Below are 26,695 nucleotides of genomic sequence, written 5' to 3'. Positions count from 1 at the left end.
GAGATAGTACAGGGTGAAAGCTGGTGGTAAGATCCATTTCCTATTGACATTTTCCTTTCCTCTTTTTAGCAGGAAAGGTCCAATCCTACAGCAGTAAGAACAATCACTACAATCACATATGTAATTTTCTAACTTGTGTATTTATAACCTATTTATAACCTGGCTCTACTGATGGTGTACAAGATGCTAGGCAGGTTTGAAGTGATACAGATCCAGTTAGTGTTCTAATGTGTTTAATTCTGTAAAAGTATCCGCCATTTGATCAGCTATTTCTGCTTTTACCGTGCTAAAAAAATACAACTAAGTCTCTTCTAACTTTCTCCACTAGCAATGTAAGCCAGTGTTACAATTTATAGTTGATTGGACTTCTGTATCCTTGCCAAATTAAAGGGAAGTTTTCCTTGGCAAGTGACATCAGCTTCTGCAGTATCGAAATGTTAAAGTAAAAAAATTCCACTCCTTGGCATAATGCAGGTAATGATGGCAGATTTGGTTTTTTGGTGGAGATTTTTTTATTTTTTGTTTTTTGTGCAATGGCAGAGATGCTTAGCTGTTTTTCCCTCTGTCTGGCTAATAAGCTTTTAACCTCTCTCACATCTTCCTCTGAGCTTCCAAGGTGTTCTTATACCAGAGAAGTGCTAATAGCAGATGGTGTGCTTGAAGCTTTTAAGGCTTCTGAAACTTCATCTCGCTCTGTGATTAAGGTTCAAAAATCACCTTTGGAAATGGTGCTGCAACTTCCAAAATCATCTTATTGTGGGCAAAGAATACGTTAATAAAAAGTACAGAATGAAATCTGTATAACCTGATGTGAACTCTTTGAATTCTGCACTAATAGTGAGCTGCTCAGCTGTTAGGATCTGCTGTTCTCATTTTGTCTACTTTGACTATTTTAACAGCTGAAAGTTCCAAAAAGGCCTGGTACAATCAAAACCACCCTCTTGTCAAAACGAAGCTTGATATAGGGAGCTTGATAAGCTTTGCACATGAGTAGTCTGGGTTTTCTGAAAAGAGCATATGGTAGCTGACACTTCAGCTGGAGATGACTTGGTAATTATAGCTCCTTTGTCAGAATTCCTTTGCCATTTCACAGGGCTAACAGCAAATTAAGCATCTCTTTGTATATGTAAGGAGAGGCATGCTACTAAAAATATTTGGTTTCTGCACATCATCAGTTATTCTATCCAATGTATTGGGCCAAAAGCCTGAAGCCAGAGCTACGAGTTCTTCTAAAATGTATGAGTAATTCTATGGGTGGCAAGCTTTATTCTGAATGGAGAGGAGTCTTTATTCTGTTTGAGCTGTTCTGAGGCAGGACAAGGCAAACCTAGTATTTATTCCATGATTCTATTATATAACTTTGTCATTATTTTGTGATTTCTTAGAGATATTTTGCTTGAGTTTTTTCTCTAGCTTCCAGCTCATTACTAAAATCAGCAGTGAATTGCTTACCTGAGTGTTTATTTATCATGGTCTGGGTTTGATTTTGGTTGTTGTGATGATCTAGCTTTGAGAGTGATTCCATCCAACAAGTTGACTTAAATGTCTCTGAGTTCTACCTTGTGTTACAAGTATTTGTCTGGTAAACAAGGCCTGAGTTGCTTTTAATCCTAGATGAATGTAATTTCCATTGAAAAAACTCACATAGATTTGGACCTGAGCAAGTGAAGTCTAGTTGTGTTTTTTTTTTTTTTTGTAGTCTGATCCTTGGTATGATTTAGTGAGCAGTTGCTAGAACAATGGGTATGGTCTCTACTACTCTACACAAAGCAGAACAATCGGAAAGAACAATTAGAACAATTTGACTATGATATACTGGCTGACTCATGCCACAGAGCTTGGTATTCCTTTAATCCTTTTATAAACTGTTTTATCCCAGCTAATGTGATTGTGGATGTTCTTATTGCCCATATAATGTCTAATCCCTTTTGAATTCTGTTAAACTATTGGCCTTAATGTTGCTTTGCAATGATTAACAAAATACAGGTATTTTGTATACTGCTTAACTGTTGATCGAAGCCTTGAGGTTTTTTTTGTGCTGGCCTGTTACACTTAGGTTAGTAATATTCCACTGTTGAGCATGTTCTGATTTATGTCACATCAGCCTGATTTGCCAAACCTCGTGCTCAGATACGTTAAGCTTTTCTTTGGAGCACTTGTGTCACGTTAGCCCTTCACATGGAAAGCTTTTAAGAGTGCTTGATGGTATCCCTTCTAAACTATTGAGTATTTTCTATGCATCTTTGAATGTGCGAAGAAGACAAAGCATCTGCATCCATTTTTAAGCACACATAGCTGGATCTCATTCTGCTACTTCCAATTTAACACTAAAGTTAAGCTAAAGGATGATGCTTTTACCCATGTAGCTTGCTGTAGATCTGCTCTGCAGGGGGACTGAACTCGATGATCTCTAGAGGTTCCTTCCAGCCCCTGCAGTTCTGAGATTCTCTCTTTCTATGTGGCACTGGTAAAGAGGGAATGGTAGCTCTCATTTTGATATGGTCGATGTCTGACTTGAAGAATGTTTACTTTTGCCAGAACTTTGGAATAATTTTTGTGTTCTTGATGATCCTTTCTCAAATGTGTTTGCTTGATAGGCAAGTTGGGATGTTTGAGGACAAAGTTCTACTTAAAGAAAAGGAATAATACAGATTTCTAAAGTAGTCCTTGCAACGTTTGTTCCAACATTTTTATTCATTGCTACTCTTATCAAAGTTCTAGAACAATCTCTAGTAAGTGAGATGAAGAACTAAGATTGTGCAAAACTGCCAAGTATGAACAGGTTCAGAATTGAAAAGTAAAGGCCACCCCCACCTTTTTTAAGGACCTATCTTTCTAGTGAGACTTGAAAGAGTTCCACCATTGCTTCTCTGGGGGCAATGCCCTTCTCAAGGCTTTGTTTTGTACAAGTTTAGTAAGTGGCTCTCAGCCAAAAGCAGTGGGTTATCGCTTAGAGAGGGGTTCATTTTTCCCCTCAACTTGAAGAAATGAAGCACTTTTCTGGGTAAGCAGTATAGCCATCAAGCTGTCAGTTGCTGCAGGGTACTTCTTTATTCCACTTCCCTGTGCTGAAACTTCACCTTCTGTGCAGGGGTGGGGCTGCACAGTGGGTTAGGATCAGCTCCCTTTCCAGTGTGAAATATTTATAATCCCAACAGCTTTTTTCCAAGCCCTGTGCTCTGTAGATTCCCCTGGCTCAAGCCTGAGCATTCCTGTCTGGCCAGGAGCCTGACGCCAACGGGCAGCCTGGCAAGCACTGTGCTCCATGTCCTCCAGGGCAGGCTTCCACCCAGAGCTGGACGATGCAAGTTCAAGTGTGTTTGAGCCAAATGACCCACTGCTTGCTGGGACTGAATAAGGTGTCCTAATTTAGCTGCTTTTTGAGGAAATAGGCCAATCATCTGAACTGAATGTGTGGTGAAGCTGGTCATGTACAGGATTTCAGGCTCTGAGTCAGCCTTTTACAAATACCTGCTGGTAACCTTGAGTTCAGGATTAAGTTCATTGAGTTTGGGACACTTCAAGGCATTTTCTTTCCTGTCCTGCTATTGGGCAGTTCACCGAGCATTACTGAGGAGGGATATATAGAGAATCCTGTGTTTAGGCATGGGGTTTCCTGGTGTGGCTCCCTGGGTCAATGCTTGCTCCTCTGATGTACTTTATAAGTTCTGGGCTTGTAGTACTCATCTGTCTTTCTTGCTCCAACTCTGTCCAGATGTGTCTTTCCTGTTCCAGCACTGTCCAGCTCGTCGAAGGATGAGCTACTTGTAAATAGCTATTAGCTAATACCCTCTTCTGGAGAGTGCAGGATCCTTTTTGCTTGTACATGTATCTTTTTGGAGGACACTGTGGAGATAAGGGGTAAGGCAGCAGCCTTGGCCATTTGCTGTTTTGAGCTCAGTGCTGTTGTGTATTTATGTGAGAAACTCTTTTAAAAACAATTTTCCTTCTACACTGAAATCCATCCTTAAACACCTGATTACTCACCTGATTTTTCTGCTTTTATTGTAATTTTTATGCGTGTTACATGTGGCTGGCTTATTTGCATATTAATTTTTAATGAAATTTTCTGTTTGGTTTGCTGTTGTCAGCTGTCTCTTGAATGAAGTTTTGACATTAAAAAAATCGCTTCACATTGGAAGCAACTTTAATGTCCTGTGATAACATGTACAAGAATGTCAGATCTGTCAGTGTTTAATTTGCAAATTAAAAATCTTGTGGTTGTTGCTTTTTGTGTTAAACTGCTGAACTGTAAGGATAATGAACTAGTGATGCAGACTGCCATGATCATTAAACTGATATTGTGCTGGCTGTATTTTAATGCTAACTTTGCAGCAAAAAGCAAATGAGCTATGTGTTACCTTAGATATAATTAGATATCCTGCTTTGTATGTTTACTTTGGAGATTAGAGCAGAGGAACAAAAAAACCTTTGGTACAGTCTGCAGTGTCCAATGGTGAAGTGAATATGCAGTGGACATGAACTCTACAGCACAGAGCTTAGGTAACAGTGCGAGTTATACTGCTTTGGATTTTATGAGAATTTTTTTTTTCCATGCTGATAGGAGACTGACAGTATTTTAATCCTCCTGGCTGTGTCCAATAAAATGGTCCTGCATGAAACATGAAATCTCTTGTCCACACATGGGCTGCTCTAAAAGGCTGAGCATTATTTCAGGAAACACAAAGGAGCTTGTGCTGCATATGTCACTGCTTGAATATTGCCGAGGTCGCTTCCATAGCATCTGACTGCTTGGTTTTCCCTTAGTGGAATATCTAGACTGTTGAAGCCTGAAATGCCATCCCATTTGCTTATTACTGTGGGCTGTAAACAGCCACTGTGCTCAACCTTTGTATCTCTGCATGCTTTTTATCTTGAAAAGATAGCATGACTTGCTGAACTACTCTAAACAATAGTTAATTATGTAAATGTCTTCCAGATATTTGTTTCAAGATATGCACTTTGAAGACATAAATGTATTGAATCTGCAGCAAAGCTGCCAGTACAGTTGCCTTTAAGGATGAGAGCCATTTTGCCAGCAGGAATGTTGTTTTTCCTACATTTAAAAAATAAAAATAAAAAAATGGCATCTTACCTTGCAGTTGAAGTGTTATCACCAAGAACCTTGCAGTTTCCTGCCCCGCTATGGAATGCCTGAAGGTATATTGCTAGAACAGGGGCAGTGTGCCGGAGGCACTATTCTTTTTGTAGTTGGGGAGCACAGCCATTATAGAAGGCTGCTGAGGTTGGTGTACATGTTTACATGTACAGCTGTGATTGTGCATAGACAGCTGCAGTGTGCTAACTGCTAGGGATAGCACTAGGGATAGAACCTGCAGTACCAAAACAGAGCTTGTTTGGCTTTATAGTCCTCTGAGTGAACAAGTGAAGACGAACAGGCACTACATAAGCATCTGGGTGTTCAGCAGGGCAGCCAAGCCCAGAATCCCAGTCTAGAAACCAAGCACCACATTACATGTGGCTTGTCTCACTGGGACACAATCAGAATTACTAAGCCAGAGTTAACCTAGCCAAAAGAGATAATTAAAAGCTGGGTGAATAATGACATTGCATGGGTAGCACTATTACAGGCATTTGAGCTCTGAACATCCCAAACAGAAGTGCGTGAACTGTTGTTTCTGCTCCTTGCACTGAACTGTGCTGTTATAAATCCTTAGTAATATTGCTTGAGGAAGAAAGTGTTCAAGCACTGTAGGTTCTGAACAAGGGTACACTGGGAAACCAGTACAAGTCATAGCAGCGGTTCTTCCACCAGAGCTGGCACTAGTGCTTGCACAGGAAATTAGGAAGTTGCTCATTTTAAGCTAAATGATTAGCGATCACTTCCAGCTTTATTTCTTAGTTAACTGTCAAGACTGTAGTCATGAGACTCTTCAACCAAGCTGACGCTTTTTTTTCCAGTACGTGTGGGACTGCACACACATGGAAAAAGCCCAGTTGGGAATCTTTACCAGCTGTTGAAATCCTCTTGAGATGTCCATTTTTTCTCCCACTAGAAAACTCATGACAGGATAATTTTTTAAACTGTCTATGGAAAAAAAAATTTACATGTTACTGATGATCTGAAAGTTGCATTCGTTCAAGCATGTAGATAAATAGATAGGTAGTTCTGATTGGTACTTTTCCACTCTGGGTTGGTACTTTTCCATAGGTTTCCTTCCTTCATCCCAATGCATGGGCAACACTTTGGGATGCTCCAGCCTGAAGTGGATAGTGGCAGGGTGGAATAACGAAGTTAGTGACTTACTTGCTGTATAGTGATAGATAGCCAAACCAGCAGTATTGGCCACACTTAGCGATTACTTGATTTACAATGGAGATTTGAAAATTATGGCTTCAGCAACATGTGTTCCTCTACAGAGCATGTCAGTAATGTGCCATGTTTACCTTTATGGAAGAATACAAAAACAAGAAGCCAGCTTTTACATTGCTTATTTATAGCAAAAACAGTGATCTGTCAGCAACCTTTAGAATGCACTGGCTTTCAAAAGAACTCTGATTTACCAACATATGGTATGCAGCTTATGCATACCATAAACTGCAAAGTAGCCATCTTTTTTGAGTTCATTAATTGCCCCTGACCTCTTCTTGCATTGTAGTCTGGGTTAGCTTCCCAGATTTGGGAGCACTGGGCAACCCAAGGTATCATGGCACTGAATTTTGTGCCAGATAATGCATATCTTGCCCCTAGGATAAGCCAAGGTCACCATAGTCTCCTGCAGCAGTAGGCAATTTACATGTTTCTTGGCTCTTGATATCAAAGAATCATAGAACGGTCTGGGTTGAAAAGGACCACAATGATCATCTTGTTTTAATCTCCCTGTTATGTGCAGGATTGCCAACCAGCAGACCAGGCTGCCCAGAGCCACGTCCAGCCTGGTCTTGAATGCCTCCAGGGATGGGGCACCCACAACCTCCTTGGGCAACCTGTTCCAGTGCCTCACCACCCTCTGTGTGAAAAACTTCCTCCTAATATCTGACTTAAACCTCCCCTGCCTCCATTTAAAACCATTCCCCCTTGTCCTATCACTATCCATTCTCGTAAACAGCTGTTCCCCCTCCTGTTCATATACTCCCTTCAAATATTGGAAGGCTGCAGTGAGGTTTCCCTGGAGCCTTCTCTTCTCCAAACTAAACAATCCCAGTTTCATCAACCTTTCCTCACAGGAGAGGTGCTCCAGCCCTCTGATCATCTTGGTGGCTCTCCTCTGGACCTGCTCCAAGAACTCCACATCCTTCCTGTACTGGGGGCCTGGATGCAGTACTGCAGATGGGGCTTCACAAGAGCCAAATAGAGGGGGACAATCACCTTCCTCTCCCTGCTGACCACCCCTTTTTTAATGCAGCCCAGAACACAGTTGGCCTTCTGGGCTGCAAGCGCACACTGCTGGCTCATGTCCAGCTTCTCATCTAAGTCCTTCTCCACAGGGCTGCTCTCAAGGAGTTCTTCCCTCGGTTTTATAAATACCTGTGATTGTCCCGGCCCAAGTGCAGCACCCTGCACTTGGCCTTCTTGAACCTCATTAGGTTTTCATGGGGGCCCACTTCTCTATCCTGTCTAGGTTCCTCTGGGTGGCTTCCCTTCCTTCCAGTGTATTGACTACTCCGCTCAGCTTGGTGTCATTCATAAACTTGCTGAGCATGCACTCAGTGCCATCATCTGTGTCATTGATGAAGATGTTGAAGAGCACCGGTCCCAAGACTGGTCCTTGAGGGACACTGCTTGTGACCAGCCTCCATCCTGACACAGAACTATTGATTGCAACCCTTTGGCTGTGACCAGCCAACCAATTCTTAATTCACCTTACAGTCCATCCTTCAAATTTAGAGGGAAGGATGTGGTGAGAGACTATGTCAAGGGCTTTGCAGAAGTCCAGGTAGATTACATCCATCGCTCTTTCCCCATCCAATGGTACCACCACTTCATCATAGAAGGCCACCAGGTTGGTCAGGCATGATCTGCCCATGGTGAAGCCATGCTGGCTGTCTCAGTTCACCTCTTTGTCTGATATGTGCCTTAATGTTGCTTCTAGGAGGATCTGCTCCATGATCTTCCCAGGCACAGAGGTGAGTCTCACTGGCCTGTAGTTCTCCAGGTCTTCCTTTTTACCTTTCTTAAAAATGGGAGTAACATTTCCCTTGTTCCAGTCAACAGGGACTTTGCCTGACAGCCACAATTTTTCAAATATGATGGAGGGCGGCTCGGCAACTGCATCAGTCATCTCTCTCAGAACTAGCCTTTAGTACCAGATAGTTTGCTGCTGATTGAAACACTCAGGTTACTCTGCGGTATTTTCTGTTAGCCTCTTCCCAATAAGGGATCATTCTAAGCAACCATCAACGTGCTTGCTTAGAAAAAGAAGAAAAAAAAAAGAAACTGATGCAGGACTACCCATTACAATAAAATCTGGAACTGTCTATATAACTGCTTGGTGCTGAGAAGTTGCATTATCTTCTTTGAAGATAAGTGGGGAAGGAAGATGTCTTTGCTGACGAGAAATAAATTTATACAAGTTCAGGTTTCAAAAGAGATTTTGGCCCTATTTCATTAGAGGTTTATCAGATAGTAGCATGGAGACTTTTTTGCCATCATTTCTTCTGGATAACTGTGACAATAAAAGTGCACCATGTTCTCTTGGCGATACCTTCTTAGCATTGAAATTTCTCTCTTCAACTGAGAAAATAGATTCACATCTTTAATCTCCTTTTAAAACTTGTTTCTGTCTCTGTTCACCATCCGGTATGCCTTGAGCTTCCTGAGTGCTTTAATGAGTTCACTGCAATGCTTTCTGTTATTTTAAAATGCCTTCTTGCTGTTGACAGGCTCTTCGTGCTATAGAACACTGAAGCTGACTGCACAGAAACTAAGCTTGAAAAATCTGCAGATCTGTTCTTGGCACTAATATGCAGTTTCTTCTAAACAGTTGACACTTGAGTCTTACTGTCATATTTTAGTTTGTTGTCCTTCTTGATACCGTTTTATGCACTAAATCAAAGCTGCATGTCTTCTCAGCCCACTGTTCTGTTCTTGATACTACCTCATCTGTTTTTATTGGAAGTAATGCAGCTACACTTGCATTGAGTTGCATATATTAGCGGAAAGGAACAGAGTGTTAATAGAAAAGCTTTAAAAAAGAAGACATCAAATACGGATTGGTCACCTTGTGTAAATGATGATAGCCATTTGTGTGTACGGCTACTTTCAGCATCAGATCTGCAGTCCCTTCTCCAGTGACCTGAAGCTCAGTTGGGATCTTTGCAATGTTCTGATTGCCACAGTGCAATGTGCTTCTGATCTCTTTCATATTAGCTGCAGGATATATCACTGAATATCTGAGTTAAATAAATGTCAGTTTGTAAATCTGAATTTTCACTTAGTCTTTTTTTAAAACTATGTCGTAACTGCTTGCAAAGTACCACTTGAACTGTGTAGCACGCTGAAAATAATATTGCACTACATATGTATTTCTGAATACATCCTGTAATAAGGATTCAGAAGTTTAAATGCTAGCTTCTGGAGTTTGCAAAGTCTGATTCTCTTTTATGTGCAAGAGAAATCCAGGGAAAACTCTTACAGGCTGCAGAGTGGTAGACTGGAGTGCTGTACATACAATGGCAGCAATTCTGTGATCATACTTCGTACTTTGAATTACTTTGATTTCAGACTAGTCTACAGTATTCAAACTATTTTAGAATTTAGTGACCGTTCAATTTAGTGGCAGTTCAATGAGTGGAATTTAGAGCTCTTAGGACGCTGAGATTTCAAGCTAAATACTATCAGGTAGAAAATCATCCCCCTGAAGTTTTTTGCTTACTGCCTGGGGCGGGGTAAATGTTTAATGAAGATGATAAGAAAGTTTCCTCGAGTAACAAGGGGTGACAGGGCTATTCAAAGCTAACAAACTAGATGACCATTTAACTTCTGATTGCCTGGCATCACAAGCTCCCATACTTCATTAGTCTGCTCAGTGCAAGGGAGCTAGCTTTTATACCAACGCCCCTGCAAATCTCATGTAATAACTGCCTGCTGCAGTTCAGCTGATGACCTAGCTGAAACATTTCTGAGACTAGAGTGCCCTGACTTCACAGGCGTACTCTGCAATTGCATGCACAGCTCATGCTGCAGATTTTACAGAGGAGCTGCTGCTCTGCCTTATAAACACTGCTTAGCAGCTGAAGAAATAGTGATTATTAGAACTGAATTGCAGACATTTTTGCCATAGCACACAACTTGAACCGAGCAGCTGCAGCTGGTTTCCTGGGATACCAGAGCAGAGCCCATGAGCAGATAAAATGTTCTCCTTTGCTGTTGAACTCACTGACTGGTTTGTCAGTGTTGTCTAATCACCTTGTTTTGCAGAGCTCTCTGAAGTGTACACTATCTGGCAAAATCAATGTGATAGCTTGTTTTGTTGTACATAAAGTTGAAAACTGGCAGTGCAGTCACCAGCAGTCATCTATCTGCTGTACTTCAGTGTAACTCCCTTGTATTAGTGTAACCTGTTAGCAGGTTAAGCATTCCTGGCAATTATGTGTATTAGTGCAAATGTGGTCTCTCTTGACGTGACACATTATAGCTAGCCAAGTCTTCTGCTTTTTTGATACCCAAGTGATTTATGTACTGTTCTTACTTTAATACCAACACTTGCTTTTAGACAAGCTTTGACCTGGCTGCTTCAAACGCTGAGAACATGAAGAAGTCTCTTGAAGAAAAGTGGTCTTTTTTAGTCCTCTCTAAAACTTCTCGCATAGTGGATGCAGAATGATAACCTTCAGAGTAAAGTTTGGATACTCCTAAGCTACCAGTCAAGAATGTGTAGGATATCTCCTGCCATTTGTGATGGTAATTGGAGGGAGAGCTCCAGCTTTTCCAAACTTCAAAGCATAGTGTCCTTTGAAAAAATTTCTTACCCTACTGCTAAAACCTAGATTGATTTGAATGCATACATAATACAACCATCAATCAGAAAAAGGAGGAGCAACAAAAGAAGATAATTAGGCTGTAAATTCAATTATGCATTCCTGTGCAAGGCTCCCTGACCTTGTGAGAACTAGAGTTGATATGTTGAAGTCCATCAGTATCAGTGTGGCCAAGATATGGTGGCTGAGCATCCAGAAGTCTGTAGCTGAAGGCAGGTGCACTGTCTGGGAGGGGGAAGGCCCTTGCTGAGAAAGATTCTTCCATTTCATCAGATTCTAAATCTGACTTGAAATGAAAATATATATCATGAATGTTGTCAACAGTATATGCAGCTTCTTCTACTTCCTGTGATAGTAATGGCTTTGATTCCCTCCTAAGTTCACATAACCATGGTAAGTGAGCTGTCTTGCTCTCCAGCAGGTTTCAGAAAGCACCAGCTTCTGCTGACCTAATTGATGCCAAAGGTGATAATTAAGCTTTCTATAAAGCTCTGAAGGCAGTCCTATTTGAGTAAAGTATTCATGAGTGTACTAATAGGCGGGTGCAAAGTGGGAGTTAAAAGGGATTCTCTTATCTCTGTGTGATTGCTTCACCATTGCCATGCAGGGGAGGAGAGCTCATCTGTTACTGCAGAGCATCTTGTAGTAAGGAGATAATAGTATTAAAATAGAATCAGTGCCTCTGGGTATTTTCAGGTGCACCAAAGTGTAGCATCGAAAAAAAACCAAAAAACAGAAAATAGCATTTTACTTTCAGACTTCCAAGAAATTATTTTTTTATAACCAAATATGTCAATTTATAAGAGTAGTGTGATTTCTTTCAAAATTAACAAGTTCAAGATGATAATGCTTGTGTGAGCATTAAAATGAATGCAAGCAATGTTATTTATCAATGGATTTGGCGCACTCAGAGAAGAGGCAGCTGTTACTGCATGCCTTTTTGTTGAACCACTTTGTGTGTGATAGGGTTGTTGAGTTCAGGGTATTTGGTGTTTAAAAAAAAAACAAGGTTTTTGTCCTCAGACCTTCAGTAGTGTGAAGCTGGGCTTCTGGTGGTACAGTTACACAGCAGGAGTTACTGCAGGATGCTCTGGAATTAAAGTGAGTGTAATGCTGAGCAGGCATGGATCAAGAGTAAGGCTTAGATATGTTGCAATTTTTATAGGCTCTCATTTTAACTCTTCACATGCCCAGTGCAGAAAATGAGCCTGCTGGCATAGCCAGGATCACTGTCTCCTGATTCTTCCCCGCAGTGTACATGAAGGCGTATTTTGCGCTGATCATACAAAATGCTGCCTTGGTGTACCTTGTAGGCATCACCAGGACTGTTTCTAGGAGACGGAGAATCTTTATTTTGCAGGGCCATTTTGGGTGGGAGGGATATGCAGGCAGACTGCTGATCCATGACACACATATGCCTTCTGGTGAAGGAAGAGGGGTTCTCGGATCTGATACTCAGCTCTGACTGCCAGCAAAGGTTACTGCTGTCACTGTCTCTGATGGAAACCATTTTACTTAGCTGAAAAACTGGGACAGGGTGGTGAAGGAGAGACTGAGCTTTGGTTATATTCAATGCTGAATTCCCAAGAGTGGGAACAAGAGTGATTCTGGGTGGTTTTTTTCCAGGGTAAACGTTTAGAGTCAGTTCCTGCAACTGTCCCCCCCATGCTACTGCTGCAGTAGCGCAGGTATTTCCTACGTTTGTTACTCTAAGCTCTTTGCAGTGTGATGGTGCATAATCCACGATGGTTTGGTGAGCTGATTATGTTCCATAATGAGTCCTTGTGGAGCCAGTGGCAAATACTTTTTTAAACCGGAACCATACGTACATCATAGCACTCTTCCTACTCTAAAATTTCCAACACACAGCTGCTCTTGTACAGAAACACAACTAAGTGAAGCACGGAGTAAAATGGAGCTGCAGGAAAGCAGTTGACAACTATTGGTTCTCTCGTCCCAGTAAGCAGCATGTTGATCTCCCTCCAAATCTGCCAAGGCATGCAATGTTCTAAATGCATGTTGTTGCATCTTTACTCCACAGCAGCATGTAAATTGTTCTGATTTTTTCAGGAAATAAATGCCATACAAGAGCATAGTTGTGACTAATTTGAACTATAGATTTGCAGACTACTTAGGGAGGAAAGAAATTGTATTTGGCTTTCAGTCAGTTTGGAGTGTAATTTTCATCCATTGCAGCAGGGTTTATTATATTTATAATTTAAATAATGCATGATACTTAGCTTTTTATATATTATTTATTAAGCAGAGAATGCCTTAAGAGCTATACTTTCTGTTGTAGTATATCCAGGTCTTGTAAAGCAGGTCTTATCAAGTGGCAGTTGCTGTAAACATACTGATCATGTATAGATGGCTTTTCATTTGGTCTGCATCTAATTGTATGCTTTCTGATAGTATTTGAAAGATAATTCAACTTCAGCTTTATTACTGATTTTTTTGCACGTGTGAAATTTTCGCGTATCAAGTGCAGTCATGAAGAAGATAGAGATCTTTAGTTTCTTGTGAGATAATTCTTCCAGAGGCTAAAGACCAAACCTCTCCAAAGTGAACAGTATCTAGTCTTGTAGTTGCTGTTGGAAAGTGCTGGAGCAGCATTAACATCTGCAGCGTCCAAACTTTTTAACAGAAGTCAGCTGTTTTGTTCAGTGCCTGGAGCCACATGCCCCCTTAAGTCCTCCAGTTCTTTAAGGACTAGGTAGTAGAAACCAAATGGTATGCACACGGGTGCAAGCAGATCTCCAAATTATTTTGGACTTGATTTTTTTGCTATGCTGAAGAAAGCATTATGATGTTGCAATTATTGTTTATCAAAAAGTATGGTGTTTCCAAGCTCCCTGAAGGAATAAAGTGAGCTTTTCAGTTTTTGCCCTGCAGCACGCTGGTATGGCTAATTCATACTCATATTTCAAAATCTGAGAAATTGTGTAGTTTCTTGGGCTTGCCAGAAGTGGTGCAAACAAGAGCACTTAACAGTTGATACTGTCAAATAGAATGCAAGCTTTGGGAAAGTCATCTTCCAGCAGCAAAGCATTGTTCAGTGTCGGCACATACGGAGCATACTGTCTGTGTAAAGTTGTTCCAGGGATTTGTTTCTGCAGTGCACACCTTGAACATCCTTACTTTCGGTGTGCATAGTCACAGTTAATTAAAAATATTGTTCAGCCTGTCAGTATGTGACTTGTACAAATCAGATATAATCGCTATTATGAAGTGATTGGAGATGTGCTGGCAAACTTCAGATTTCTTTGCTTGATTTATATTTTAAATGTGATCTGCAGTCTGAGGAGGACAAAAGTCCTCTTTATTGAGTCAAGGCAATGTAAAATTTGTAGGCAGAGCACCATTTAAGTCAGCCTACTGGATACCAGTTGTTTCTGTGGCTTCCAGTTGCTGGCAGTCTAACTACAAGCAGTGCGTCCGTGGGCTAGTGCCTGCAAGGTTGTTCACATGAGTATCTGTTAATTCATAATCACATCTGCTTTATCACCACTAGAGGCTCCTCCAAGTCATGCTTTGGATTTGTTTGTCTGAGGGGAAGCAGCTTGTGCTTTAAGTTGGATGCAGGTGTTTGACAGTCTAACACCTCTTTACAAGCAGTGAACTAATTTTTATTAAAAACAATAGCTCATCCTTTTGATGGGGTAGTTGAATAGGAATCATCGGTTAGAAATAATTACTGACCATTAACTGCTGGTGAACTTTAAAATGGTGTTGAGTGGAAACTTGTAGAGTTGCTTACCATTAACTAGAAAAAAAGCTAGCACAAAAATGTTTATGATGTTGAGTGTGGTAAAATCATTTTTATTCGAGATCAGCATATTTGGATGCTTGCAGCATGTTTGATATCCTGGCATAGATAAGATTATGATTACTTCAAAATCAATGTGTGTTGAGGGTGGGTTTCCCCTGACAGTGATGTATATGCATATGTTCACAAAACATTGCCAGCTTCTGCTGCAATCTGATTGTTACTGCATTGCAACTTGGGAGGATCAAGGCATCAGGTACCATGAAGCCAAGATGCAGACTTGGTCAAACATCTGGACAACATTAGGACCAAGTTTTCAAAAATTAATCTTACAAGACAGAGAAGAATGTCATTAAGTGTTCACAGCCAGCATACAAATCAGGATGAATCTTCTGTTCTCATGCATTCCTGGGTTTTGATAGCCTCAGCTTAGTCCATGTAAAAGCCAGCAAGCCCTTTGCTCAGGTTTTAGGCTTTATAGATGTGCAGATATAATTTTTCTCAGAATTAAATAAGAGGTGTTAATTCCCAAATGGATCATGCAGATGCTACATTTTGAGCACTGTAGAATGCTGGAGCACATATTGGATACTGTGCGTGTACTTGTGGAGTAAGTGGCAGTGATCTGTGCTCACAGATACTTGTGTGTGCTGATCATACCACTTTTTTAAGCAACAGAGGAGTGTTTAGATGAATCTTTGCAGGAAAACAGTGTGACTTGTTTCTGTGGAGTCTTAGAAATAGGAACATGCTACATGGTTTCTGTCATGTATGGGAGGACTTAAGGGAAGACTGGCTCTTGTTACTTGTTTTGCCAGCAGTTAGTGCTCTTAAACTCCAATGCCTTTAAAAGAAAAGCTGAAATTGAAAAGTAGATCTTCCAAGATTCACCAGAGAACTCTAGATAGAAAGCAGTATCTCACAGTCGAACTTGCTCTAAGTTCTTGAAAAATTATTTTCTTCAGGCATGAGCTGTTGCTTCACATCTCCATAGACATAGCTGTAGCATCTCTTGTTCTCTTTGAATCCACCTCTGCTTTTTAATCTTGCTGCTCCGTGTGGATTGCTCTGTTAGATTTTTGCTGCATCTTTTTGCACTGTAGTATTTGAAATTGTTTCTTCAGTCACATTCCTCACTAAATGCACACTATCAATCTGTGATAATCTGTCCTTCTTCCTGGTATGACACTTCTGTATGATTGCTTATCTGTCACTCAACTTTCATGCAAAGCTAAGTCAGACTTGCCATTTTGAATCAAGTGCATTATCTGTGACGTATGCTTAAATACAGAAACAAACTTAATTAAGTTTAATTTCCTTCTCTTTCCACTTACAGGTAGGCACTAGTGTGTAGTGTTAGAGCTGTTTGAGAGTCATCACTCATGCAATTGCTCAGGATTCCTCTGGTGATGAGGCAAGGTCCAGCTTTCTCTCATACACTCAGCAAACCTGCATGTTCTCATCTTACACATGCCTCACTGCACAGCTCTGGTTTGACCTTGAGGGCTGCTTGACTTGCAGTAGTCTGCATTGGTTCTTCCTGGCTGTTACTCTTACTAGTTATGCCTTCAAATTTAATATAAATAATTTAAATTAATTAGATATAACTTTAATTTCAAGAATATTTGTTCATGTACAGAACTCAGCTTTTATCATCCTGTCTCTACTTTAATCAGAGGGGCAAAGGTTACCTTGGTAACTGTGCTGCACTGCAGAGGAATCAACCTGCTTTTCAATCTTTTGCCCGCACTTTCAGGAGGTGTTTCAGGAAACTGCGAATTCTGGCTTTATCTAGATGTCATGTTAGCCATTTACATAGTAACTTGTTGGAATGCAAGCCAGAGTATGAATGCTAACTTTCAATTCTGTGTTGTATTTTCTCTCATCTGGCCTGAAAGATGTCTTATTAATCATCCATGTACTAATGATGATCAAGAACAAGCATTTTGAAGATGTTTTTTCTCTAGCCACTTGTAATAAAATTTCAAATGGTCCATGGTCGCTACAAGGAGATGAATTCTTGGTGATCCTCAGAAGGTGAGGACTGAATGTGAATTTCAGTAACTGTTTCCTTAGGGCTGTGCTGAAATGTAAGGTCTGTATTACCCTGTGAGCTCCAAATCATCTAAAACACATGGTAGGGGTGAAAAGAGGTAGAGAGTAACACAATGCTTAATGCTTTTTTAATTTGAATCACAACTAAGGGGAAAAAAAAAAAAAGCACCCTGTTACCGTAGAAACAATAGCCTGAGGCATGGGGATGGATATGTATCAGCTGAAGCACTTATTTTAGCTTAAACTTAAACTTGATATCTCTGAATACCCTGTGATAATGGAGCTGACAGGCACATTGTTATGCAATAATGTGAAAAAATGATCAAATGCAGGCTTCTCAACAGTGAATAGCTCACGACTTGATGCTATTTTCTGCAGCCAGCTAGGGGACGCTCAGCAGGGTGGCATTTTGCATGGGTGTGTCAAAGTTTGCTTGCTCATAGAAAACTAGGGGCATTCTACAGACAGCTGCAACATACAGTTGTATTGGTACAGGATTATAAAGCTGCATGAATCCAGTCCTTGTCTCTTCTCTAGGAGACAGTGCTGCTGTATTTATCTCTCTGGGTTGCAAGTGGTAGAGCCCTGCAGGTGTGTTTGCTTCTGCTGCTAAGTGTGATCTGCCTCTGCTTGTGATCGGCTCAGAACAGGACAGCTCACAGCTGGCAATGCAGTGGCTGAAAGGTCGGCAGCATGGCTGCCCAGTCCTTAGTTGGCTTCTGTGTGTCAGCCAGCTTAGGTAAGTTTCTTAGAGACTGCACTTCCTGAATGCTGCAATTCAGTTGCTAGATACCTATATATCTTGTTCAAATAAAAGCTGGTACACGAGCTTGAGAAATCTCTTGAGAAGAACTGCTGCTGGCCATGATGAGAAACGCGAAGTTGTGTAACACTGCAGCACTGTGCTTTGGTTTACACTTGCAATGCTATAAATATTCCTTTCCCCTTGCTGCTTATGAAAGAGGTGACTGCATCAAGGCCTGCCCTGAGTTTTTAGCAGAACATGTGATTGGTTTCCCATGAGGAATGCTTTCCTCTTGCATACGGCCTGGATTGCATATGAAGAGAATCAAGGCAATTAGTCACTGACTGACTCATGAATGGTTAGGCTGGTATTTGTTTGAGAATTCTCTAAAAATAGTTAAACAGGCTGAAGCAAATGGTGTTTATTTATGAAGCTAGTTTGAACATCATCTTTTTGCTCAGCAGTTGCAAACTCTATAGCTTACCTTACTGAAAAATTGGATAATCTATTGCATTTTAGTGAATGTGCAAACTACTGGAGTGAGCAGTGGAATTCATAGGAACTCTGTCACACCTGATACAAAAGATTGTGAAACTGATCTATTTTGCTCCTGATCACTTGAATTTGTGCAGACTGAACTATAGAAGTGACCAGGATATTTCCCAAGTACATCCTAGTGTCTGCTGTTCAACCGTTCCATATATGCATGGAGTGAATCTATGTAAATCTGCTTACAGGAGTTTACTTACAAGATCACGGAAGTTTAAAATGTGAGATTGAACAGAATACTGAATATGCTGTAGGCTATTGCAGCTCTAATGAGATTTTCTGCTGGACCCTGGCAAATGGAGGCTGATGCTCTGATCATACACGCGTAACTGGAGGGCTTGCACACATGCTGCCTGAGATGCCAGTAATGCAACACAAACCTTTGAATAAGCAGTTTCAAATATTCACAAATCTTGATTATTTTTTGAAACAGAGTTAGAATTTTTTTCTTTCTCTCTCTCAGAAATGGACACAAGCAGTTTTTAAAACAGCTCTGCTTAGTGCCATAACTATACCAGCTTAGGTATCCAATGGTGTACCTTACAGTAGAACTGCTTTGTGTGCTAGCTCCTCTTTTAAAGCAGAGACCCAAGTGGAGATGGAAGCTTTAGGTGCAGCATTGATGGGTATCTTTAGCTCCTTCAGTAAGACCTAGACAGTACAGGGAGACCTATGTTTCACACACTAGGAATTATTCTTCCTATTCTGTCCAAACAAAGAAGTCAGTATTTTTGTACAGATATAAATAAGAAGTGAGTCAGTTGTTTCTGCTTGAAAAATAGTCACAGAGACCAGCATCTCTGCAGAACACACTCCAGGTGCACCTGACTTTGTGTGATACAGCTTGTGTATAGACTACAGGGAAACTAGAAGTCATCAGTCCCAAGAACTCAGCCTCAACGTAAGGACTTCAGGGATCATAAAAGTCTCTCACATCTAGTCTGCCAAAATTTGATCTTTCCATTCATACTGCTCTTAATCAGACCTGATTCTGGAACAAGACTGAACTAGAAGCAGAATCTAGTGATATTTCAGCATGGAAATTCCCAACCTCAGCTGGCATCCGCTTTTTCATGTGGGAATATGAAATTGCTTTATCACTGGGCTACGTGGGTGAAGTTTAGCAGAGCTGTTGGGCCTGCAGCTTGCAGTACAGAAGAGGACCAAGTCATTCGGTTTGGTTTTTTGTCTTATATAGCTGCTGGTAGCTGCCTCTTTTGTGATGAGCTAGCAGACAGATGTAAAAGCCAAGTGGAAAATGGACAGGTTGGAAATTTTTATCTCTCCATTTCCAATTCAGTAACTCCTGCTGGATGCTACCTATCTTGCAGCCTGGGGCATGGTGCTGAGGCAGGAAAAACCTCTTTGCATCAGAGCTCAGGCACTGCACGTTTGAACCCCGAGCAGCTGGCAGTGGGCACTGGCTGGTGAGGCCGTGCTCAGCATTGTGATGGGATATGAAACATCCCCAGAAGTATGCAGGTGGCCTGATGCCAAGGGCAGTCCTTATTCAGTTTTCAGCTTGTCCCAATCTCTCTGTCTGCAGTAAACTTTCCAAAATGCAAGTGCTTGCAGCTTCCCTGTCTTCAGCTGGATGTTCCTAGCCCGAGAACACTGACAAGGAGTATTTTTAACAGGAGCCAAAGTGGCTGTCTCAATTAGCTGGACAATATTATGGAATATCCCTGCAGTAAAATTCACTGCAGGAAGGAAATGTATTCTCTTAACTGCTAAACTGTTTGTGATCCTAAGTGCAGCTGACTTGTGCAGGCTAACTCAATCTCTCAATGAGCAGCAGCTGTCATGGACAGTTATCACAGTAAGGCTAAAATCTCCAGACTGAATTTTTAGGATATCAAACAGCAACAATATTTAAAAAACAAAACAAAACCCCTTCTGTTTCTTTTGAATAATGCTAGAAGAAAAAGGTCTGTTTTCCAGGCACTGCTTGTTCTGAGTGACTTCATTGTTTAGAGCAGTTTTATTTACTCAGATCCCTTGAGATGCTCCAGACAGCAGAGTGTGAATGTATGAGATCACAGGAGCCTGGATACAGGCCAGCTGAACAGGGCTGCAGCATGTTCCCCAATCCAGAACCATTCCAGTTCAGCCACAGGTTCATGTCAATTGTTAGTCCTGTGATTTCAGATTGAAGAAGCTACAGACTGACATGGGATTCAAAGCCCTTACTGTAAAGGTGTAATTGTACTTTGATGGTCATATCACAGACTTGCTGCTTTGGTGTAGGTTGTGTGATTTAGCTGTCCCAGCTTTTTTAAAAAGAAGTTTTGCTAAAAAGCAATCTGTTCTATGCTTGAGTAGCCTTGCCTTGAAAATGTTTGGTATTGCCCCAGGTAATTGCATTAGGAGATATATGTAAGATGACTTAGTTAAGCAAGAATGGACTCCCCTGCCTGTCTAACCAGTCTCGGATTTTGTAAGTTAACCTCACTTTTTGAGTCATCTTTGGCCTTCCCACTTGTTGCTCTATTTCTTCTTTTTTTTACTTTGTTGAACTTAGTGTCTTTTTTGAGTTTTAGTTCACTTCACATTCAAGTCTTCATGATTTAAATTCCCTATGAAGCAGATCAGGTGGTACAGAATATGAAGCATCTAATACTGTTCATACAGCCATTGCAGCAACAAGGTACTTTTCTGAACTTGAAAGACATAATTCTCCTGACCTTCTAACTTGGACTAGAGTCATAGAATCATAGAATGGTTTGGGTTGGAAGGGACCTTTAATATCATATAATAATCATATAATAATAATAATTCCAACGCCCTGCTATGGGCAGGGACACCTCCCTCTAAACTAGGTTGCTTAAAGCCCCATCCAGCCTGGCCCTTGAGTGCCTCCAGGGACAGCACATCCACAGCCTTGCTGGGCAGCTTGTTTCAGTGTCTCACCACCCACATAGTAAAGAATTTCTTCCTAATACCTAGTCTGAATCTACCCTCTTCCAGGTTAAAACAATTTCTCCTCATCGTGTCACTGCGTGTCTTATTAAAAGCCCTTCCCCGGCTTTCTTGTAGGCCCTTCAGGTACTGTAAGGCTGCTATGAGGTCCACCCAGAGCCTTCTCTTATTCAGGCTGAAGAGCACCAGCTCTATCTGCTTGTCCCCGTAACTGAGATCCATGTAGATGACGTCAGTTGATCTTCCTTTATCCACTGATGCTGTAACTCCATCATAAAAGGCCACCAAGTTTGTCAGGCACGAGTTGCCCTTGATGAAGCTGTGTTGGTTACCACTGATCACCTTGTCTTTATTTCCCATGAGCTTTAGTTAGAGCCTTCAGGAGGATCTGGTCTATCATCTTGCCAGGCACAGAGGGAAGACTGACTGGCCTGTAGTTCCCTGGATCTTCTTTTCTCCTTCTCAAAAATGGGGGCTAATATTCTCCCTTTCCAATCAGTGGAACTTCACCAGGCTGCCTTTCAAATATGATGGACAGTGGCTTGGCAACTTCATCTGCCAATTCCCTCAGAACCTGCAGATGGATCTCATTGAGTCCCATGGACTCTTGCATCTTCAGGTTCTTTAGATGGTGAAGATGTGGTCCTGCTACCCTAAAAGCACAATCAATGTCAATATGATCATCTGGTGCTGCTGGAAAGTGATGCCAGAATGCACAGAATCACTAAATTGCAAGGCTTGGAAGGGAACATAAAGAGATTGAGTCCAACCTCCATGCTAAAGCAGGTTTCCTGAAATAGATCACACAGGTAGGCATTCAGACAGGTCTTGAATATGTCCATTGAAGAAGACTCCACAACCTCTCCGGGCAACCTGTTCCTGTGCTCTGTCACCTATACCATAAAGTTATTACACGTTATTACAGAACTTCCTACATTCAAGTTTTATGCCACTGCTCCTTGTCCTATCACTGCACACTGCCAAAAAGAGCCTGGCCTCACCCATTTGCCTCACTCCTCCCTTTAGATGTTTATAAGCATTTACCAGATCCCCTTTCAGTCGTCTTTTCCCTGAACAGACCCAGGATACAGACCAGGTTACTCACTAGGGTTGTCCCCAGTTCTACTACAATAAAGTGCTTGGGTCCTAGGTCATAATATCTGGAGCTGAAATAGCAACATTGTTCTTGCATTCCTTGTTACCTTTTCCAGTAATTGACCTTTACTGGAAAAAGTTATTAAATTAATATTGAGCCATTACAGTGTGGCTAGCCTGAGTGCTGCTTTTCTGGTTCTGAAGCTGAAGGACATCAGGGTGCTTTAAACCTCACTGGTGTGCAGAACAGGCTGCTGACCTCTGCTAAACGTGTTTTCCAGCACATGGTGTTTAATACTGCATGCCATAATCCAGGCTTAATGTGGAAGAGGAAAATCCACTAGATGAATTGTATAAATGCTGGATGTGCTACAAGCAATAAAAGGCATTTTGCGGGATTACATATTAACACTAAATCCTGTGGTGGTCTTGTAGTTTCTGCTGTTGTTGGCTCTCTCTGTGTTAAATGCATGGTGCAGGTAGCACTGTGTTGGCAGGAGGTGCACAAAATTTAATTTTAATATTGAATTTAAAAATTCAAATGCTTCTTTTGTATCTCAACTACACTTTTCAGAAGATGCTTGGTTTAACCTGTGTGGCATGTTCGTAGACTTGTGTTGAGCTGATGATGTTACAAAATAGAAATTACTTTAACTGGCACTGTCAGAAACGTCAGAAAGCTGCAGTTTCCATTGGCCACAGTTAAAAGCTTCTGGCTTTCCCAATATCACCAAATCAGGTCAGTTGTTGTAATGCTGGTGGCTTTCCAAGAAATGGGTGTTCCTCCAACTTTCCCCCCCCCTTTGCCTTTCTGCAGAGGACAGATAGGATGGATTCACTGTTCCTTCCTTCACTGCCTGAAAATGCAGCATAGGTTTTCTCAGCATGAGAGAAGTATATGAAAATAGTGTCAGACAACAAAATGTCATAGACAGCTGGGCTGGAATAAATACTGGATTTCTAAACAGCTAAGTTAGGAGCGAGTCCTGCTTCTGTTAGTGTTCCCCGCCAAGAGGGTGATGGTATTAATATGTAAGTGTTGAATTAGTATGTGGCAAGACCTCTGGAAACGCAAACTCACTGCACTAGTTATTCATAATGACTGAATCAGGTCTTCAACAGCTGGTAAAAACACTGGGTTTGCATTTTCAGTCTGATGAGTTGGATATCTAGTAGGATTTTATTTTTCCTACATACATAGATTTCACTATGGCTGTGTCTTACCAAGTATGGACTCTGAAGAAAACTTAAACAAATCTGAAGTGTGATCACCACTGACAGTGCCAAGAGCAAGACAGTAAGATAGGAAACAGCAGAAGTGAGGATGCTGTCAACAATAATCTTATAATGCTTTGTGGAGTGATTTGGAGGTTGAAGCTCTTGTGCAGTAGCAGTAGATGCCTGCAGAGGTCTGAATCTTCTGCTAGTCTGGTCTGTGTGACATAGCACTTGGTGAGTCTATGCATTTCTTTCTAGGGTCTGCAAGTATGACGAGTTATAAAGTGGGGAAGGAGGAATGGATGAGTGTCCTTGCTTCTGTCAGGTGCTTTCTGTGGTGTTAAGGAGCCAGCATGAGAAGGTAGCTAAAATCAGGACGCTGAAATAGGGTTATGTCTGTAGGAGTCAAACACATGGTAAATGCAGTAGTGGCTGGAAACTTATGGGGGTGTCTGCGGACAGAGATGAGTTAAATCTCAAGTAGTAGGTTCATTTGTCTGGATGTAGGCAGGCTGACAAAGAGCTCCCCTGCAGCTCTGCAACTTTCAGTACGTAGCAGTCCTCGCTGAGCTTTGCTGGGATCAGGAAGCAGTTTTGAGAGCTCAGCTTGAAACTGTAGGAAGAAACCTCATGAGCTATTGCTTAGTTTCATAAATAAAGTTATTGCCTAATTCAGACTCTTTTTTTTTTTTCCCCTCTTAATACACTTAGAATTGAGCTTGCAGTGGAAAAAAAAAATGACTTGTAATTATGGCTGTTCCTTTATCTTTGCAAGCAGTCTTGCAGTTTGTCTTGGAAATTCTTGGCTAGCTTAGCCCATCAGAAACTCAAATAGCATTTGGTGAATATAGAGTGGTGTTACGTAATTTTATGGGATTTTCTGTTACAGAAGAGGTGCAGAATAATTATTTGGGACTTGTTTGTAATGCTCTGGAAAAACAACTGTTTCACTTTTCATCTTTTGAATGATCTCAGCATGGGGACCTGAAAGTGGCACTTACTAGGAAAAAATCCCTGCTTGTAATGTGGAGTTTCCTACTCCACTGGCTTGTGGCTCTGAAATTGACTTTGTACAGAGGCTTCATTTGCTTTATGTTTCAGTACTGCTTCTTAATGTGCCAAACACACAGGTTAACTAGATGCATCTCACAGAGTGGCCCTACCATTTCTCTAAACAGGATTGATTACAGGCAAGCTGGTGTCTCAGCTGCCTTTGCAGAAAAATAGAAGTTTTCTGGAACATTTTTTGGAGCTTGAGGCATTCTTCCCATAGCAAAACATCAGCTTTCATTAATTCTGTGATGATTGCTATGCAGGCAGTCCAATAGCCCTCTTCTATTGCAGAGCTGTGACTGCAGAACAGGATTTAGAAACTGGAAGCCATCTTCTACCGTGCACAGAGACCATAAATGCTGCTTTGGATTGGCTTTTTCAGTAGTCTTCTTGAGGTGGAACTCCTAGGTTTAGATAATGTGAGAGCGGAGGGTCTGTACTGGCTGGAATGAGGTCCTCTTCCTTAGCACCCAGCCACGTATGTGGGTTGTGAACATGACATGCTACCAGAGGTCTTTTTTCAGTCAGGTAGGAACTGTACCTGTATGTAAGACCATACAGCTCCTGCCAAGAGTTCTTCTAGCTAGCTCCATCCTGAGCTTTGTAGTCTCTTATGTTTTTAATTTCAGTCCTTGGGCTGTTTCATGTCTTAGATCTCACGAAACTGCATGTAAGCACAGGAGTGGGCATGGGAAAGCCCCAGTGGTCTGGAGAAGTCTGCACCTATGATATGCAAGCACTTGAGGTGAACTAAACCTGCCCTGCCCTTTGTAAATCTTTGCTCTGCTCCAGTCCTGGGCAGCACATTCCACTTGCTTGCTTCTACAGTGATAACAGGCACTTGCCTGCTCTTCTTGGAGCAGTGCCATCCACGTAAACTGACCTTAAACTGTGGGCTAGGATTGTTTAAGAAGATGTGAATCATTTGGCTGTGAATACCTCAGGGCAAATTCTTGTGGAGTAAGGGCTTGATATTGCTGGAACATACCCATGTGCATTCAGTAGCATGAGAAGAGTGCAGCATGTTAGCTGTGTGAGCCACTGAACTTTTATCAGCAAGTTCTGCTCTTGGCTACCTGGCACTTTGGCTTAGTAAGATTTGGCTTACAGCATACAGGCATATGCCAGTCTGTGAATAAAACTGTGTTCAGCTACTTAGGTAGAGTCATAGAATCTTTTGAGTTGGAAGGGACCCTTAAAGACCATCTGTTCCAGTTCCTCTGCAGTGAGTGGGAATACCCACAGCCCTGTCAGAGCCCCTCCAGCCTGACCACTCAAAATCAATTTTTTTAATGTTTCTGGAACTTTGTTTAAAAAAAAAAAAAATCAATGAAACTTCCCATAATCTGAATGAACAAGATCAGTGACTGTTTCTCAGGTAGGTGGCTAAGAACTGAGTCATTGAGTCATAGAATCATTGAGGTTGGAAAAGACCATTCAGATCATCTAGTCCAGCCATCAACCCATCCCCACCATGCCCATTGACCATCAGTGACACATCTTCATGTCATCAGCCCAGGCAGCCTGTGCTGGTTCCTCCACACTTTTTGTGACAATGAATTTTTCCCAATATCTGACCTGAAGTGGCAGGACATGAGCAGAGGTTCAGCTTGTTCCATGCGTGACTTGCTTCAGGTTTATTTCTTGCGTTCCCAATCACAGCTTTGGGGCAGAGGATGGGGAGTGCTTCTCTGCAGATCCCATCTGAGGCTGGTGGAGGGGCTCCAGGCAGGTTGAACTGTGCCAGGGAATGGTTTGGGGCTTTGCTGTGCAGAACTATTCCCTACTGGCTGGCTTTTTTGGCTGTTCTGAATGGCAGGACAGCATGGAAGATAATATCCAGTGCTGGGATCTCTGCAGCCTCTGCACAACAGACTCCGCTCTGAATCTTGTTCAACCAGCATCTGCTGACAGCATGGGTATTGGATGGCAATGTTTGCTGTCCTAGCCCATCAGTATTTGGTTCATTGGTTTGCACAGATTTATTAGACAGACACAAAAAGAGCATTCAGGCATGTTGTGGCAGGAAGTACAGTATTAGGAACCTAGGCAGATAGACTAGTCCCTTTTACATAAGAAAAGCAAAACGCCTTGGGTCTCAGCTAAGCAAGTGTTTAAATCCCTTTTCCACACAAAAAGATTAGTTTAAAAGTTTTGCACTGGCATGCGTGAAACAGATATTCTCACTATAGCACATGTTTTTAGCCTGCTTCTGAACCCAGCAAGAAGCAATGATATCTCGAGTTCTGTCTTTTCGCGTCTCTTTTACCCTGCTGAACAACAGCTGTTGGATAGTGCTGCTTGAATTAGGACATGGTAAATAATCTTTTAGTTTATTTTCAGGGCTGAACTTG

The 26,695-nt window shown here is 41.5% G+C and overlaps 1 protein-coding gene across 1 annotated transcript in view; it reads left to right on the top strand.

The window, feature by feature from the left end:
- The window catches only part of UBE2R2 (ubiquitin conjugating enzyme E2 R2), a 51,986-nt gene that overhangs the window by 13,343 nt on the left and 11,948 nt on the right, over positions 1 to 26,695 (top strand). The gene's annotated exons all lie outside the window — the stretch shown is intronic.

The sequence above is a fragment of the Phasianus colchicus genome, chromosome Z (genome assembly GCF_987193195.1).
Source record: "Phasianus colchicus chromosome Z, bPhaCol1.hap1.1, whole genome shotgun sequence".
Taxonomy (NCBI): domain Eukaryota; kingdom Metazoa; phylum Chordata; class Aves; order Galliformes; family Phasianidae; genus Phasianus; species Phasianus colchicus.
Note: the sequence above shows the minus strand (reverse complement) of the source record. Positions and strands in the feature narration are given on the sequence as shown.